Source organism: Camellia sinensis, chromosome 4, assembly GCF_055761805.1.
Source record: "Camellia sinensis isolate YWXY chromosome 4, ASM5576180v1, whole genome shotgun sequence".
Lineage (NCBI taxonomy): Eukaryota > Viridiplantae > Streptophyta > Magnoliopsida > Ericales > Theaceae > Camellia > Camellia sinensis.
The window spans coordinates 171454810-171464209 of record NC_138964.1 but is presented as its reverse complement, the minus strand read 5'-3'; positions in this window follow the sequence as shown (position 1 = coordinate 171464209).

Sequence of the window (9400 nt, the reverse complement as noted above, 5' to 3'; positions counted from 1 at the left end):
CGGACAGACTGCAAAAGTACTGGGAGCCTCACAAGACCGCTAGAGCGTTAATTCTTGCGTTTAAGCAAAGGGAAAATTTATGGAGTGTTACATCTTTTGTGGATGAGTTCCGTAATCAATGTTTTGTGATCAAGTCTTAAGCTCTTATTGTCTTTTGTTTATTTTGTACATAGGGCTAAGTCCCTTTTGTTCTATCTGTACTTGTGACGATGTGTTGACACTAGTATGACATCAAAATATATGTGAATATAAGTTTAAATTTTCTGTCCTATATAAGTTTGCACAACTCTATGGACATTATATGTTTGATATTTGCTTCTGCTAGCCCCTTATTTTGCTAATTTGTCTCAGAAGCCTTTGGTAATCTTACGATTACTTGCTGGTTACGGCGCTAAATCTATAGGGGCGGATTTGGGTAGTAACACAGTGGTGAGGGTGGGTTTGGTAGTTTTTAGAGAGAGAAGAAGAAGAAGAAGAAGAAGAAGATGTGATGGGATGAGAGGTTGCGGCGACGATAGTCGGGAGGTGTGGAGCCACTAGTGGAGAGAAGAAGGGAGGTGGAAAAGGGTTTGGGAGTGAGGCTGGCGATGGTAAGGGAGGAGGAGTGATGAATGGAGAAGTGAGGAAGAAATTCGCTAGAGAAAAATGAGGAGGAGGTGACGGCCGATGGCGAGTGGCGGCGACTAGGGTTAGGGTTAGGGTTGGTGGGGTGGTTGAAGAAGATGAGGATATTTTAGGTAGAAAATGGATGGTGTGCATTGAGCAAAAATAATAATGTCAAAATTGTGTTTGGTGTGCACTGAGATGATGTGTGGTGTGTAAATAGAATATCTCATATATAAAATGCCTAAAATATTATTTTCCAACGAGTGTTTAAATTTATAAAATTAAAAATTTATTTTGTAAAAAGGCTCAAATCTTGAAATTTTTTGGAAAATAGTTTTCCCTATAAATTATAAACTTTTTGGGACCATTTTCTTAACATGGCGGTTGTTGGCTCAAAACGACATTTTATTTTATTTTATTTTTGGGAGTTGCAATGGCTGCAAGTTTATTGAAACAACCAAAGATGCATTCTTACTCGGGGATAATTATTTAGTATTTTGGGAATCAGCAGTGATTTAGACCCCCTCAAACTTTAATCCCCACCACCCCCACACACACGTGGCGGGTGGTGATTGGAGGAGAAGAAAAAAAAGAAAAAGAAAAAGAAAAAGTGACCAATCAAAAAAGAAAGGGGGTCAAAAGGGGGTGGGGGAAAGGGGGTCTCAATCTTTATTCTTTTGGGAATATGGTCAGATGGTGTTCTATGATAACATGATTGGTGAAAAAGGTAAAGTATTAATTATTTGTGTTAGGTGATTGAGGAACATTAGAAGATATAATAAATGGTTATTGGTGAGGGATATGATCACGTAATACTCCAAAACTATTGTATAATTTTCGCTTAATTAGAGAATACTATCCTCACACGTCCAAAGATATTAATAATTTACTTTTTATTATCAGTTTTTTTGTAAGCGATCAAATAATTTATTTCTTCTGTGACAATTTAATTTTCAAATAACTTGCTCTTCTTGTTTTTGTTTGTTACAAATCATTCTGTATTTTTCAGTATAATTTATATTGGGGGTTTATATATGAACTAGATGATACCTAAAATTGGATTTTGATTATGTTGTAGGAGGGAGGAGGTGGCACTCATGATAGTTCAGAACTGAATGGTTTTATTGTAACGCCCTCGAAATAATAACATTAAACCCGACAAATAAGACATGCATTGATATTCAAAGTTCCACATTCTTTCATTTCTCAGAGTTTCATTACAAAAAGTATTACATGTTGACAACAAAAGCAAATGCCCTACGGGTTTACAGCTTTCCAAGTTAACACTTGGTTACAACAAAGAGTACTAACTCATACATATTAAGCCCTTGGCTTGTATTTACATGTAATACATCAAAAGTAAAACGACTACATTATGTCCGCCTCTAGCCTCTCAAGCTATGTCCTTGGAGGTGGCATGCTTCCTGCACCTGAAAATGATGTTCCCATATAGGGTGAGCCACAGCCCAGTAGAAATACACTAAACCAACCATGAACAATGACTAAAATATTAGAAATTGATAGATGGTCAACACTGATACAATCACATAAATCACATATTTATGTCATACGACTTATGAGTCCAAGTTTCCTTTCATTTTCCCTTTTTCAACGGATAGACATATAAGCACTACCCACATTCTCAACAGATATGTATAACAACAATATCCACAGATAAGCATATAAGCTATATCCACATTCTACAACAGATATGTATAACCACAATATCCACAGATAAGCATAAAAGCTATATCCACACATCACAAAGATAAGCATATAAGCTCTATCTTCACTTCTTTAGACAAGCATATGAGTTGTATCTACGGAGTTCATCCCCTATCTTCTCCCAATACTATCCGGTTTAGAGGTACATCCCCTATCTTCCCCTAAACCGCGGAGTACATCCCCCATCTCCTCCTCTACACATAACGTATACAAACACAATGGTTCTATATACAATCACTCAATACATATAATTAATGTATTCTATCAACCGTCATGTTCCATGACACACTTCATAGATTAGTTTCAGTCTGCCTAATCTTCATGCATTGTCTACAACAATCACGACTATCCTACACCGATAGCCCAAAGCAGTTATTTCTAAACAGAAAAATAAATGCACAATGGATATTCAATCAATATTTCATTTCCTCATTCCTCACAATTAATTATCCCAATTAATTAAACAATGTAATTAGGTCAATTCCCACAATTAACATTTCAACCCTTAGGTCCCATTTTCATCAATGATTTAACATTTATTCCATTTCTCTATTCCAAACATGCATCTAGGTTTATTATGAATAAAACCCCAACTTTTGTAAAATTACACAAAAGCCCCAAACTTTCACAAAATTACCAAACCAACCCCAACATCTCAAAATACCAAAATTTAAAGACAAAATCCATAGAGAGGAGTAGGATATCCCTACTTCGAAGTTTAAGCCAAAAAGGAGATGAAGACTCGAAGATCAACGTGTTCCAAATCCCAACTTTTTCAGATTAAAACAAAGCTCTCAACGCCCTCTATCTTTTTAACAAAAGCCCTAGGCTAGATTCACACTCTAGGGAGATCAATTCTTAGAGAGAATATAAGTGTAGAGAGAGAGGGTCTCGGATCTAGGGTTTGATCAAAAAAAGAAAGTGAAAAAGTGATGTTCAAAACGCTACTGTCCACTGATATAAAACACGCTCGCTCGAGCGAAGCCTTTGTCTCTCGAGCGACCAGGCACAGAAAACTCTCGCTCGAGCCAAGAAGTCCTCGCTCGAGCCAAAAACTCAAAAGTGCGCTCGAGCGAAAGAATGCTCGCTCGAGCCAACAACTCAAACCCTCAAGTCTGCAACCTGAAGCACGCTCGAGCGACAGACCTCTCGCTCGAGCGAAGAACAAACCAGACCGCTCGAGCCAAGAAAAGCTCGCTCGAGCCAAGAAACACAACTCTCAGGTCCAGAACCAGGAGCAAGCGCTCGCTCGAGCGAAGCCACTCTGGCTCGACCCATCAGACACGAACTCAACTCTCGCTCGAGCGAACAACTCCTCGCTCGAGCGAAGGTCCAAAAATTTGGGCAGCAACACTAGGCTCCCAAACACAACCAACCTGTAACAAACCTGCCCAACACATCTTATAACTCAATATACCAATAAAGAGGATGCAAACAAGATAATAAACCACTACCAACATCCACGGACACATGTCCGGATCACTGTACAACAAGGGTAAACCCGGGATCGCTATAACCTCCCCCCCTTAAAGAATTTCGTCCCCGAAATTAAGCATAAGTTTTCAAAATAAGTTTTTCTCCATTTTAAACAATGTTACACTTGAACATTCAACATTTCGACCCATTACCGGTCACCCCCTCCATTTAACAAGAGGCATCTCACAATATGTAAATCACATATGTACTTTCAACATGCATTAACATAACACATTATCTTTCCAATTTCAACAATACAATCAACATATATAATGTCACATTCAACTTCCATATGAGGCAAGTTCTAAAACATACTTCCAATAAGCCAAACATTTTCAATGTTTCACAACTTAAGACATATATAAAGGCTCTTAAGTTCAACAAAATGCAAAATTTAAATACAAGATCACATATCAACAAACAAGTCCGGATATTTCTCACGGACTTCCAACTCACGTTCCCAAGTGGCTTCCTCCACTCCGTGATGTTTCCACAAGACTTTCACCAAAGGAATGGTCTTGCCACGCAGGACCTGATCCCGCCTATCCAAGACCCGAACCGGTCTCTCCTCATACGAGGCATCCTCATCTACTTCAAAATCGGTCCAATCCAACACATGTGATGGATCTGGCTCATACTTCCGAAGCATACTCACATGAAACACGTCATGCACTCCGGACAACTGCGGTGGTAAGGCTAACCGATAAGCAACCTCACCAATCCTCTCAAGGATCTCAAAAGGACCAATAAACCGAGGGGATAACTTCCCACTCTTCCCAAACCTCATCAAACCTCGCCTAGGTGATATCTTCAGAAAGACATGATCACCTACCTCAAACGCTAAAGGCCTCCTCCTACGGTCGGCATAACTCTTTTGTCGACTCTGGGCTGTAACAAGCCTCCTACGGATAAGCTCAACTTTCTCCGTCGTCTCCCTAACCAACTCCGGACCCAACAAAGGTGCATCACCCACCTTGGCCCAACAAACTGGAGACCTACACGGTCGGCCATACAAGGCCTCAAACGGTGCCATACCGATGCTAGACTGAAAACTGTTGTTGTAGGCAAACTCTACCAAGGGCAAGTGCCTTTCCCACGTCCCGCTAAAGTCAAGGACACAACCCCGAAGCATATCCTCAAGGATCTGAATAGTACGCTCGGACTGCCCGTCAGTCTGAGGATGATAAGCTGTACTAAAGGTCAACTTAGTACCCAAGGCACTCTGCAAACTCTGCCACAACCTAGCAGTAAAACGAGGATCTCTATCTGAGATGATCGTCACTGGGACCCCGTGCAATCTTACTACATCCCGAATATGCAAATCGGCAAGATGATCCACCGAATCTCTCACGCGCATAGGAATAAAGTGCGCCGACTTAGTCAACCGGTCTACTACCACCCAAATAGCATCACTACCCCGCTGAGTCCTCGGAAGACCTACAACGAAGTCCATAGTGACATGCTCCCACTTCCACTCGGCAATAGGCAAGGGTTGCAACAAACCCGCTGGCCTCTGATGTTCGGCCTTCACTTGCTGGCAAGTAAGGCACTTCGATACGAAAACAGCCACATCTCTCTTCACACCCCGCCACCAAAAGTGGCGACCCAAATCCTGATACATCTTAGTACCTCCCGGATGCACCGCAAGGCGCGAATGGTGAAACTCTCGGAGTACTTCCTCTCGGCAAGCCTCCGGTACAAACAAACGGTCCCGGTATCTCACACTCAAGTCGGGATACACCGTCAAACCCTTCTCAACTGTCCCACTGGAGATCTTCTCTCGGAGGGATTCTACCTCAAGGTCACCTCTCTGTGCCTCTAACACTCTAGTCACAAGTGTAGGCTGCGCAACAACAGAAAACAAGGCCACAGCCTCAACAGATTCGCCCAGTAGCAAATCAAACTCGCCAAGTGCTCCCAACATCTCCCATTCTCGGATGGCTATACAAGCTACATCACTAATGGTCTTCCTACTAAGGGTATCGGCCACAATATTGGCCTTTCCCGGATGATAGTGCAACTCAAAATCATAATCCTCGATGAACTCCATCCACCTCCTCTACCTCAAATTCAAGTCTCTCTCTGTAAACAGATACTTCAAACTCTTGTGGTCCGAGAACACCTCGAACCTCTCACCATAAAGGTAGTGCCTCCAGATTTTCAAGGCAAAAATCACAGCCGCTAACTCTAGGTCGTGTGTGGGGTAATTCTTCTCGTGTATTTTCAACTGACGTGAGCCATAAGCTACCACTTTCCCCTCTTGCATCAACACACAACCCAAACCCTCTTGTGAGGCATCACAATAAACCGCATAACCCAACCCTCTCTCTGGAATAACCAACACCGGAGCGGTGGTCAATCTAACTTTCAACTCTTGGAACGACTTTTCACAAGTCTCACTCCATACAAACTTGACTCCCTTCCGAGTCAGTCTAGTCAACAGTGACGCTAACCTGGAGAAATCCTTCACAAACCGACGGTAATACCCAGCCAATCCCAGAAAACTGCGGATCTCAAACACACTCTTAGGCTGTGCCCAATCCTGCACTGCCTCAACCTTGGATGTATCAACAGACACCCCTTCCCCGGATACCACGTGGCCTAAGAATTTGACTTCCCTCAGCCAGAACTCACACTTCCCAAACTTGGCATACAGCCTATGGGCTCTAAGCAACTCAAGCACCACTCTCAAGTGTTCCTCGTGCTCCTCCTCTGAAGGCAAATAAATAAGGATGTCGTCCACGAAGACGACCACAAATCGGTCTAAGAACTCCCGGAAAATCCAGTTCATCAAGTCCATAAAGACTGCCGGTGCATTGGTAAGCCCAAATGGCATCACCAGAAACTCATAATGGCCATACCGCGTACGGAATGCCGTTTTCAGAATATCCTCTTCCCTGACCCTCAACTGGTGGTAACCCGATCTCAAGTCTATCTTAGAGAAACAACGGGAACCCTTCAACTGGTCAAACAAATCATCTATACGGGGCATAGGATACTTATTCTTAACCGTAGCCCGATTCAACTTCCGATAGTCAATACACAATCTCAAAGCACCATCTTTCTTTTTAACAAAGAGGGCCGGTGCTCCCCACGGCGAAACACTAGGGTGAACAAAGCCCTTATCTAGCAATTCCTGGAGCTGGACTTTCAACTCAACCAACTCTGCTGGAGCAAAACGGTAAGGCGCCATAGAAATCGGCGCCGTACCAGGCACTAAATCAATAGAGAACTCTATCTCTCGGTGAGGTGGCAAACTAACAAGATCTTCGGGAAAAACATCCGAATACTCACAAACCACCCTCGGTAACACAATCTGGGTCTCATCACACTCACTACTCTCAACGCTAGCAAGTAGACCACTAAGCTCACTTCGCCCTCGCGAATCATACCCCGGTGGCAAAACACTACCAACCCGGTCTCCCAAGAAATGGAACCACTCCCCGCTCAAGGTACATAACGTGACCCTCTGGCGGTAGCAATCAATAACAGCCCGGTATGACGATAGCCAGTCCATACCCAAAATAACATCAAAACCCTTCATGGGCATGACAACAAACGGAAAAGGAAGCCTATAATCGGCGACCTCAATATCACATCCTCTAACACCCTGTTTCAGGATCAACTCACCACCCAAAGGCGATACCACACAAATAGGAGATGCCAACTGTGCTAACTCCAATTCCAAAACAGATGCAAATGCAGCAGATACAAAAGAATGAGATGCACCCGTGTCTATCAACACACTAGCAACCGAGTTGCAAAACAGAAAAGTACCTCTCACTACCGATGGAGCCGGTACTAAATCCTGCGCGGTAACAGAATACACGCGCCCCGTAGGCCCCTGGTCTACCTGCTCACCTCTCGGAGCAAAAGACTGCTGCACAGACTGGGATGACGAAGCTCCCGGATTGGCCCTCGAGGCCTGTACAGACTGAGCTGGCTGAAAACCCTGCGTCTGCCTAGAACCAGACGCTCCCGAAGTGGCACTCAACTGTGGGCAAAACCTTTTCAGGTGCCCAGGCTGTCCACACTGATAACAAGACAAGGGCTGCCCCCTGCCCAAACTCTGACTCTGCGGTCTAGCTGAAGAAGAAGCAGCTCTCTAACCCCCACCCTTCTGCAGGCAAACAGAAACCTTGTGACCCAACTAGCCACACTTGTAACAGGTGAAATCCCCCTGACCACCTCTCCCGGAGCCTGCACTCGGCACTGGGAAGGTCGATCTAACAACACCACCCTGCAACTGCTGAGGGTTAGAACCCCTCTGCCTCCTGCCATCGCCCTGACCATCCTGGCTCCTCTTGGAGCCTCTCTGCCCCTCATCCTCCTCCTGCATCATGAGCTCCATATGAGCTGCAGCATCCACTAGGTGTCTATACTCTCGGATGTAAGACCCACCAACCCTCAACTTGAGGCCCCGCCTCAACTTCCGCTCAAACTCATAGCAACGGCGTTCCTCGGACGCCACCAGTTCAGGTGCGAACCTGGACAGACTGGTAAAAGTAGCCTCAAACTCGGCCACTGACAAGCCCTGCTGATTAAGCCGGCTAAACTGATCCCTCAGCTTCTCCCTAGCTGCTGCAGACAAAAACCTCTCCTGAAAAGCATTTATAAACGCCTCCCAAGTACCACCAACACGAGCCTTCTCGTACTTCCACCATTGACCCGCATCTCCCTTCAGTTGGAAGGATGCCAAGGTCACTTTTAGTGCTCCGTCCTCGATGCCAAGCATCTCGAACGTCTTACTCATTTGCTCTAGCCACTCATCAGCCTTCAGTGGCTCTTTCGGATCCCCGATAAACTCATCCGGATTAGACCGGAAGAACTCCCTCTTCAAGAAAGAAGGCCCTGCCTCAGTTGCCTGATTCCCAGCTCTAAAAATACCCAAAGCTCCTGCTATCTCTCTGGCCAAGGCACCCATAGCCTGCTGACCCGCTGGCTCGGCCACATTGGCCTGACCAACTCCCTCCTGCACTGCCGGAATCTCACCCGGTAATGGTACTTCCTGCCTTGCAGGTCTACCACGCCTAGCACCTCTTCCTCGTCCTGACATCCTAATAAAGGTAACACAGAACGTTAGCACATTCACAAATGTGCCGAAACTAAACACTCACGTCCTAATGCATGGACAACAGTAATTCACTCCACGTAAGCACATAAACACATAAGCACTTATGAATTTCATTTCCGGATAATGATAGTCCCGAGGCGTTACTAGAGTTCCGGTTAGAAACAGCATTGATCAAGTGATTTTCCAACAAGACTCCCAAAAACCCAAGGATCCAATCAACATCCTAGAAATTAAATCCCATACCCACATAGTCATATAAGCATGTTATCAAGTAAACACATAGCATATGATACTACATCTAAGTCTCTATCAAGCGAGACAAACCCATTGTGATACTAATCACTTCCCACGTACCCAAAGTATTCGAACCCGGTACGCTCTGATACCAAGTTGTAACGCCCTCGAAATAATAACATTAAACCCGACAAATAAGACATGCATTGATATTCAAAGTTCCACATTCTTTCATTTCTCAGAGTTTCATTACAAAAAGTATTACATGTTGACAACAAAAGCAAA